Source organism: Macaca nemestrina, chromosome 20 (genome assembly GCF_043159975.1).
Source record: "Macaca nemestrina isolate mMacNem1 chromosome 20, mMacNem.hap1, whole genome shotgun sequence".
NCBI lineage: Eukaryota > Metazoa > Chordata > Mammalia > Primates > Cercopithecidae > Macaca > Macaca nemestrina.
The window spans coordinates 11,293,343-11,302,831 of NC_092144.1; the positions used below are offsets into that span (position 1 = coordinate 11,293,343).

General features: G+C 45.8%; 1 protein-coding gene and 1 long non-coding RNA gene across 3 annotated transcripts in view; both read right to left on the reverse strand.

The window, feature by feature from the left end:
* The window catches only part of LOC105470158 (uncharacterized), a 16,815-nt gene extending 7,355 nt beyond the window's left edge, over positions 1-9,460 (reverse strand). Inside the window, exons 1-3 of one of the 2 annotated variants that reach the window (XR_011617462.1) lie at positions 9,345-9,460; positions 7,567-7,657; positions 7,095-7,236 (exon numbers count right to left, since the gene is read on the reverse strand). This is a non-coding gene — a long non-coding RNA (uncharacterized lncRNA). Of the gene's footprint in view, positions 1-7,094; positions 7,237-7,566; positions 7,658-8,096; positions 9,055-9,344 lie in introns of those variants that run through there. The other variant, XR_011617461.1, reaches the window with a different exon arrangement.
* The window catches only part of LOC105486901 (zinc finger protein 823), a 317,208-nt gene that overhangs the window by 95,526 nt on the left and 212,193 nt on the right, over positions 1-9,489 (reverse strand). The gene's annotated exons all lie outside the window — the stretch shown is intronic.

The following is a 9,489-nucleotide window of genomic DNA, read 5'->3' on the forward strand; positions in this document are numbered from 1 at the left end:
ATAGGTGGGAAATGCTGCTTTTCAGACTTTTATTTAGAATTTTAAATAATAGGGACAGGATTATGCTATGTTTCCCAGGCTGTTCTCTAATTCTTTTTCTCAAGCAGTCCTCCCAGCTCAGTCTCCAAAAGTGCTAGGATTACAAGCATGAGCCACCATGCCCAGGGAGTTTTGTGGGATTTTTAAATTTTATTTATTTATTTTTTTGAGACCGTGTCTTGCTGAAGTTAGTACGTCAGCATACTAACACATTAACTGCAGAGCTGTGTCCCAGTCCTTTCTAATAATTCTGCATATTGGTATCAAACGATGGGCTAAGTGTCAGATAATGCTCTCCAATAATCTGAAGACGAACAAATGTCTGGATTTCTTTTTTCTTTTTTGTTTCTTAAGAGACATAGTGTGGTTCTGTTTCCCAGGCTGGAGTGCAGTGGTGGGATCATAGCTCACTGCAGAAACTCCTGGGCTCAAGGGATTCTCCTGCCTCAGCCTCCCAAGTAGCTGGGAATAAAGGCACATGCCACCATGCTGACTGTTTTTAAATTTTTTGTACAGATGGAGTCTCACTCTATTGCCCAGGCTGTTCTTGAATGCCCAGGCTCAAGTGATCCCCCAACCTTAGCCTCCGAAAGTGCTGAGATTACAGTCATGAACCAATGCACCCCGCCCTGAAAAGGAAATATTTCGAAGGGAAATTCAAAGGGAAAATATCTAATGTTCCAGTTGTTATCTATAGAGCAGTTAACAGGAACTATCATTTAGGGTCTAAGGGGTTCTAGGACACTAGGTATGAAGCAAATATGAGGAAGGTCAGAGAACAAGCTGACTCAATGGTTAATGCTGAAGGTGCTGCAAGCTTGATTAAAGTTTTCCTCCTCCCTTCCTCCCTGATGAATCTGATAAAGTTTAAAGGGCTGGTTTTACCAGGGCCTTTTCCATTGACTGCAAGGAGGCCATCTCTCCTGGTAAATCCTCAATAGTCCAAGCCTCTTATGTGGCTGGAATGATCCAGTCCATAAGGAAATGTCACCACCTGCTGTGTTTTGCACTTAGATCATCAAACGGGGTCAGCATTTCCCCAGGGAGTTTGGTAGGATTTTTATTTTATTTTGTTTGTTTTGAGACAGTGTCTGGCTGAAGTGCAGTACCCAATTACAGCTCACAGCAGCCTCAAACTTTGGGGCTCACGTGACCCTCCTGTCTCAGCCTCCTGAGTAGCTGAGACTGTAGGTGCACACACTTCTCCTGGGTAATTTAAAAAATTTTATGGAGATGGGAGGGTCCCACTTCACTGCTCAGGGTGGTCTCCAACCTCTGGCTTCAAGTGATCCTCCCACTTTGGCCTCTCAAAATGTTGGGTTTACAGGCATGATAGCCTGGGGCTCCCAGGCTGTTGTTAAAAGGTCTTTGCAATCTCTTCTGCAGCAGTCTGTTCCCTGACAGTGAGAGTCTCATCCTTTGACCCCATTTTGCAGCAGTAGTTGAGTGTTCACTTTTATTTCCATAAGGGGGCGAGCTTGCCAGTGACCCTCATCCCCCCCCATCGATGACTTCTTTGTCATCAGAGCCTTCCTTTTCATAAATTCCCACGGAATCCAAGTTTTCACGTCCCAATCGGGCTTAGTTATGATAGCTACTGGCCCACACCAGCTGCCACAGCACTCCATCCCATGGAAACCGCCCAACTCTCTCCTCCCCGAGTGTGCTGTCCCGGGAGCCCCCATCTCTGCTCTCCCGGGCTCTGGGCCTTAGAGCCGCGCTGCTGCAGATCCCAGTTCCCTGGGCTGCTCCCTCCACCTATCCACATCCATCTCCAGCTTTCCACCCTCTCTCCGACCAGCCTGGCCTGGAGGTGCTGCAGTGTCACTGAACGCGGGTCCCTCAGCTGCCACCTCCACTACGATCTGGAAATCTTTTAAATGCACTTAAGTTATCTTAGAATTTTCCTCCCTCACTTTATACATAAACATAGGAGGAGAGCAGGGACTGTGCTGGTGTCTTATTCACACAATGGGATTGAGGATGTTTGTGTCATGGAACTGATCAACGGGGTGAGAAGTAACTGAATAACCTGCAGGGGGCAGCAGAGCCCGAGGTCGGTGACCACACTGAGGCCAGTCTGGAGCCTGCCAAGGGAGGGAAAGGGAGCTCCGGGGGGCTTCCGGGCAACCCTCCCTCTCCTACTGCTGGCCTCCAGCTGCTGAAAGCAGCTCCAGAAAGAGTGTGGATTCCAAGAAGCTGAAGAGCCCTGGAAAGCGTAACACCGACATGCACACGTACGTGTGGGAGTTCTGTCCTTTCTAGTGTTGTACCTCTGAAGCCTGGGGTTGTCTTCTGGGCAGTGTTTGGGGTTTGACATGCATGGGGCCTCTGGGGTCCGATTTGTAAGATACAGTGAATTTCTTTGAGTTTTTCTCTAAAGATTTAGCCTGCTAACTTCCTTGTCTTTTGTTTTCAAACTCAACTTTCCTGTTCCTCCTTGCTCCTAGTTACCTTTTTTTTTTTTTTTTTTTTTTTTTTTTTTGAGACGGAGTCTCACGCTGTTGCCCAGGCTGGAGTGCAGTGGCGCGATCTCGGCTCACTGCAAGCTCCGCCTCCCGGGTTCACGCCATTCTCCTGCCTCAGCCTCCTGAGTAGCTGGGACTACAGGCGCCCACAACCGCGCCCGGCTAATTTTTTGTATTTTTAGTAGAGACGGGGTTTCACCGTGGTCTCGATCTCCTGACCTTGTGATCCGCCCGCCTCGGCCTCCCAAAGTGCTGGGATTACAGGCGTGAGCCACCGCGCCCGGCTCTCCTAGTTACCTTAAAACAGCCTACCCCCTTCTCATCAACTCTAATCAGTAACTCACATCTGTTCCCTTGGTTACCTGTACCCATTGTTCCCCTGAAACTGCACATCTCACACGCTCCACCTCTGTACCTCATGTCCCCCTCCCCTTCTATATTTAGAAAAATATATACAAGTAGCCCAAGTAGCCAATCGGGTCAGCTCAGATTGTGCCGTCCAACCCCAGCCCGTGAAGGAGTGACACAGAGATAGGGACTTCATTAAGGATAAAAACCTGCTGGTCTCCTTTGTTCTCTGTGCTCTTGTGATCTTGATTGATGCAAGTGGCACCGTTCTGCGGTAGTAAATTGCCTTGCTGAGAGAATTAAACTTTTGCCTGAGTGCTGGTTTTATTTCACGGCACCGAGCATTTATTCCGGGAGCATTTTATATCCAGCAATTCTGGGGGATCGTCCGGGATCCCCATTCTCCTTTTGGAAGGGTTCCTCGGTCACCCTACCCTAGGGAGATGCGTCCCACTGCCCCATTGCGGTGGCCTCAGGGACAGGAGATCGAGACCCACCCATTTTGACGAATAAACCCGGACTGTCAGCAACGCGGGGAAGAGAGGCTTGCAACACCGCGGCCACCAGGTAAACTCTGTGCACAGACCAAGGTGGGAAACGTCGGCAACAAAGTAATTCTTTGGTAGTCGGAGGGGTGTGTCAGGGCATTCTGGGGGTTGAAAGTGCATGAATGGCAACAAGCACTACTGCTGTGCGGAGTGAGTGGGTCCAATCTGCGGTTCTGTGTTCACCTCACACGGCTTAGGGCAGCCCTTCGGGGGTCCTGTCACAGGTTTATACTGACCTGCCATCAATGCTAAGAGGAATCTGAAAGAAACCTGCGAGGGAAGCAGCCAGAGTGGATGAAGCGAAAGAAGAGTGCAACGAACCTCCAGCAGGTGGAGCTAAAGGATAGTCGAATTGAGCCTTAGCAACACCTCCAGTGAAGGATAGGCAAAAGACCCCCTAATATGAGGGGTTGAGCCACAAGGAACCCCCAAAATAGGCAAGAGATCCCTAATATGAGGGGTTGAGCCACAACAAGCCCCCCTAGGCAAGAGATTCCTATTACGAGGGATTGAGCCTAGCCAGGATAGGAAATATTACAAGCAAAAAATAGTATAGGAAATATTACAAGCAAAAAATATAAAGTTAGCAACAAAGATATCCCCAATAGTCCCCTAGACCTCATGTTAAAACATTAGAAAGATAATGAAAAGGCTAAACATAAGAAAAAGCAATTAATGATAAAATATTGCTGTTCCTTTTAGACTCAAGAACTAATCCTTGAACCCTTAGTTTTCTGGCCAGAATTTGAGTCAAATGAGGGATGGATTTGTGAACTTCTAATAGAAAATGTTGCTAGTAGAAGACCTGCCTCCCGAGAAGAAATAGATTATGCCCTATGTTAGTGGCAAGGAGTTGTCCTTTCCCCTCCTCCAAGGATTGAAAGAAGCAAGTCAAAAACTAATCTTTGGAGGAAAATTAGTTATACATGTGCCCTATTAAGATAGAACCATCTTGAATGAAAAAGACAGTGAAGGAAGGGGCTCAGGGGTTCCTAGCAAAAAGAACAATACGCAAGATCCCCTAGACCATTCCTCACCTAATATACCCAACCCTTCCCCTCAGGCATTGCCCCATAAGTCTGTTCTTCCCCAGCCTACGTCCCTCTCCCCTAAAGAACTCCAAGCTCCTAATTCACCAGATGGCTTTTGCCAGGCTAGCAACATGAAGGACCTGCCGCAACATGCTGTTAGCATTGTCTGGCCCATAGTGCACCCCTGTGGCAGGCAAAGCCCATACTCCTGCCCACTGGCTGGTCCACGGTCCCGGCACTGTATTGACGGCGGCTCTGCATGACATGCGAGCCAGGCCCCAGCCTATGCCCCATGCAAACTACATTATAGGATATCTGCCTTACTTTTGCCAAGGTCGAGTAATACGGGGCTTCAGCCATGGCTCCAAGCAGCCTGGCATCCCCGCAGCTAGGTTTCCTAAGCAAGAAGTAGATAATCTTTCAGCTGATATATCCACCAGCATTTATTATAGTCAGGCCAGTGTTAAAAGTGAAAATATCCACCAGAAAAGAACTTTGATTCTTTAAAGTCAGTTATATTAAAATGTACCACAAAAAAAGAATTGCATGTGTATAAATATGAAGCTATTCTGTTGAAAATGATAGTTTAACATAACTAGTAATTCGCTTAACCTAACAAGTTTCTTAAAGAAAGATCCAAATCTAAAAAGGAAGCACACATGTTTAGATTTAACTGATTACCATGCAAACATCTGGCCAAACTTAAGAGAAACCCCCTTCAAAAATGATTAAAGAAAAAAGGATTCAACAGATGTTCAATAATTAACAGAGAAGTCCCTAGAGAAATAAATTTTTTTTTTTTTTTTTTTTTTTTTTTTTTGAGACGGAGTCTCGCTCTGTCGCCAGGGCTGGAGCGCAGTGGCCGGATCTCAGCTCACTGCAAGCTCCGCCTCCCGGGTTTACGCCATTCTCCTGCCTCAGCCTCCTGTGTAGCTGGGACTACAGGCGCCCGCCACCTCGCCCGGCTAGTTTTTTGTATTTTTTTTTTTTAGTAGAGACGGGGTTTCACCGTGTTCGCCAGGATGGTCTCGATCTCCTGACCTCGTGATCCGCCCGTCTCGGCCTCCCAAAGTGCTGGGATTACAGGCTTGAGCCACCGCGCCCGGCTGAGAAATAAAATTTTAAAAATTGTTTAATAATTGGTTGACCCAAATCTGTAAGCTGTTTGCACTTAGTCAAGCTTTAAAGTACCTGCAAAGGAACCATCTATTCTAACCTACACTGATTCTAAATACGCCTTTATGGTGGTTCATACATTTAGAAAATTTCAGACAATTAATAATAAAGGTCAAAGCCTTATTCATGAAGAGTTAATCACCCAAGTGTTAAATAACCTTCAGTTACCAGAAAAAAATCCACTGCCAACATTCCTACATACTTGGTTTATCTTCCACTTTCTCTTCCCTCAAAACTCACAATTTTCCAGTGCAGGTGCCTCCCCTAGAGTTCCCAGTACATCAACACCAGCCCGAGGAGCCGGCCTAGTACTTCCCACCATTGAAACTGCAGTCCGGACAGCAGAGAAAGGATAGACCCATCACACCCGAGTCAAGAAAGCACCGCCACCCCCAAAATTGTAGGCCATTATTCCAGGGGGAAACCCCCTCAAACTAAAGCTAAGAAAAATTTAACTCTCTTCCATCTATTCTATTACTCTTTCTTCTTTTCCCCTTCTAATGCTGACCACCTTGTCATGAATGTAACTCAATCAAACTCACCCCAAGTTATCACGTTTAATGTTATGTCTAGTCATACCCTGTAAAGATCTCCAAAGTCAAAGACAAGTCTCAGCCTCAGAAAAGTATCTCTGTCCCTTTAAGGTGAAAGGCTCCCCCTACCAAGACTCTTATTCCTTAACAAATATAAGAAAACAAGTCTGTCATAGCTAGAATGATGTCCTATGGACAACCAAATATCAAGGCTAGACCCCATCAGCAAGTGGCTGTATATCCTAAAAACCATACATTCATTTCACTAAAAAAGCACCTCCCCCAATTGCCAGTATAATCAATGTAATCCCATACAAATTTCTGCCTCTACTGACCCTAAACCTACTTTAAGTCCTTTCTATAGCATAGGAGCCAACTGGCCAGCACAGACCTCATAAGGTCTTTCGAAGTGCGTTTTATTAATTTTTCATTCTCTTTACCCCCTTCCTTCTCTTCTCCTTCTAAGCTTTCTTTTAATCGGACTGCCACCTCTTTTCTACCTAATGATAATACTAAAGTAAATATTGTAGAAGTAAAAGATTTAAGACAAACCCTAGCAATTAAAACAGGATATCAAGATGTAAATGCCTGGTTGGAATGGATTCAATATTCTGTCTGCACATTGAACAAAAGCAATTGTTATGCTTGTACGCATGGCAGACCAGAGGCCCGGATTGTTTCCTTTCCACTAGGATAGCCCTTCAGTTGACCAGGCATAGGCTGTATGGTAGCTCTTTTCCAAAATTCCACAGCCTGGGGCAACAAAGCATGCCAAGCTCTCTCTCTGCTATATCCTGAAGTCCAACAACCTGCAGGTCAGCCCCCAAAGGCCATTCAGTGTCCGTCCCCCAACGTCAATTTCACCTCGTGTCTCTCACGACAAAAGGAGAATTTAGCATTCCTTAGAAGTTTAACAAGATGCAATAAGCTTAAGCCCTTCCAAAAACTTACCCATCAGTCTGCCCTTAGTCATCCTCAAGCAGATGTATGGTGGTATTGTAGTGGACCTTTACTGGACACTCTGCCAAGTAACTGGAGCGGCACTGGCGCTCTTGTCCAACTGGCGATCCCTTTCACCCTGGCATTTCATCAACTATAAAAGGAAAAACCACAACACCGAAAAATAAAATAAGCCCCTTATAAGTCTTTTGAATCTCAAGTTTACATAAAGGCCATTAGAGTCCCACGGGCAGTTGCCTAACAAGTTCAAAACCTGAGACCAAATAACTGCAAGATTTAAATCCATATTTCCATGAATAACTATTAATAAAAAGGTAGCTTAGATAAATTACATCTATTATAATCAGCAGCAGTTTATGAATTACACCAAGGATGCTATCAAAAGAATAGCTGACCAATGAAGGCCTACTAGCCAAATAGCTTAAGAAAACAGAATGGCTCGGCTAGGCGCAGTGGCTCATACCTGTAATCCCAGCACTTTGGGAGGCCAAGGTGGGCGGATCACGAGGTCAGGAGATCGAAACCATCCTGGCTAACACGGTGAAACCTCGTCTCTACCAAAAAATACAAAAAAAGTAGGCGGGCGTGGTGGTGGGCCCCTGTAGTCCCAGCTACTAGGGAGGCTGAGGCAGGAGAATGGCGTGAACCCAGGAGGCGGAGCTTGCAGTAAGCTGAGATCGCACCACTGCACTCCAGCCTGGACAACAGAGCAAGACTGTGTCTCAAAAAACAAAAAACAAACAAACAAAAAAACCCAGAATGACTCTAGACATGTTATTAGCCGAAAAAGGTGGAGTTTGTGTTATGATTAAAACCCAGTGTTGTACCTTCATCCCAAACAACACTGCCCCCCAGTGCGAGCATAACAAAGGCCTTGTAAGGACTTAGCACTTTATCCAAAGAATTAGCTAAAAATTCTGGAGTCAATGACCCTATTTCAAGATGGCTAGGAAAGTAGTTCAGTAAATAAAGAATCATAGCCTCAATACTTACTGCTCTTACAGTCGTAACAGATGTACTTATTCTTGTTAGATGTTGTGTCATAGCATGCATCCATAGGCTAATACAAAGGATTGCACAGACAGCACTTACTGAAACCCCCCTTAGTTCTCCTCCACCTTGTTCTAGTAAGCTTTTCCTTTTAAAAGAGCAAATCAAACAGCAAAGCCAAAACACGTTAAAAAAGTTTAAAGAGAAAAAGATCATAAGAAAATGAAAAGGGAGGAATTGTCACACACAGTACATTTCTCTGAGTTTCTTTTCAAAGATTTAGCCTGCTAACTTCCTTGTCTTTTGTTCTCAAACTCAACTTTCCTGTTCCTCCTTGCCCCTAGTTACTGTAAAACAGCCTAGCCCCTTCTCATCAGCTCTCATTAGTAACTCCCATCTGTTCCCTTGGTTACCTGTACCCATTGTTCCCCTGAAACTGCACGTCTCACGTGCTGCACCTCTGTACCTCACATTCCCCTCTCCTTCTGTATTTAGAAAAATATGTACAAGTAGCCAGTCGGGTCAGCTCAGATTGTGTGGTCGAACCCCAGGCCATGAAGGAGTGACACAGAGATAGGGACTGCATTAAGGACATAAAACCCCCTGGTGACGTTTGTTCTCTGTGCTCTTGTGATCTTGATTGACACAAGTGGCACCCTTCCGCAGAAGTAAATTGCCTTGCTAAACAAATTAAACTTTTCCCTAAGTGTTTTACTTCGCAGGACCAAGAATTTATTCCTAAAGCATTTTATATCTAACAGAGATCTTCGTATATATAAAGAAAATGTGTGAAGATCAGGCTAGAGACAGAATTGTTTGGGCGGCGTCACCTGGATAAAGTTGACAGTTTCTTTAGGTCAAAAGCTTAAATTAACCTCAGGAGAGAGTTTGCTGCTGGTGAAAATGAAGATCTGGAAGAAGGGAGCATTTTCACACTGTGGGGAGGGGATGGGGTAAGTGAACAAGTCTTGGCCATGCCTCATCCCCACTTGCGGCCCGCTTGAGGACATATGCCTCTCCTCCTGGTGCAGGCGTGCCTGGCCTGGTCTCCGTTCCACTGCTGCTCTGAGGCAGGAGATGGCTCCTGTAGACACTGAGTCTGAAATTCCCTGCACACTCCTGTGACCCCGTGCAGAACGAAGGAGCAGGGACAGTCCCTTGAGTGAGGAAAACGCTAGCGTTCTCCTCTATCAATAGCAAGTTTGGATGAAATGCAAATATCCAATAACCAGAGTGCAGGAAGGAGCTCACCCTTAGGGAAGCAGTGGTTAAAATCCGTGAGTCTGGCTCTGCAGGGCCTGATACCCAGGGCTTCCGCTGTCACTCAGACATGGGGGCGGGGCCTAGCATTCCATCCAATCAGAGGCACTGGGGCGTGGCCCTGCCCACTGTTCAA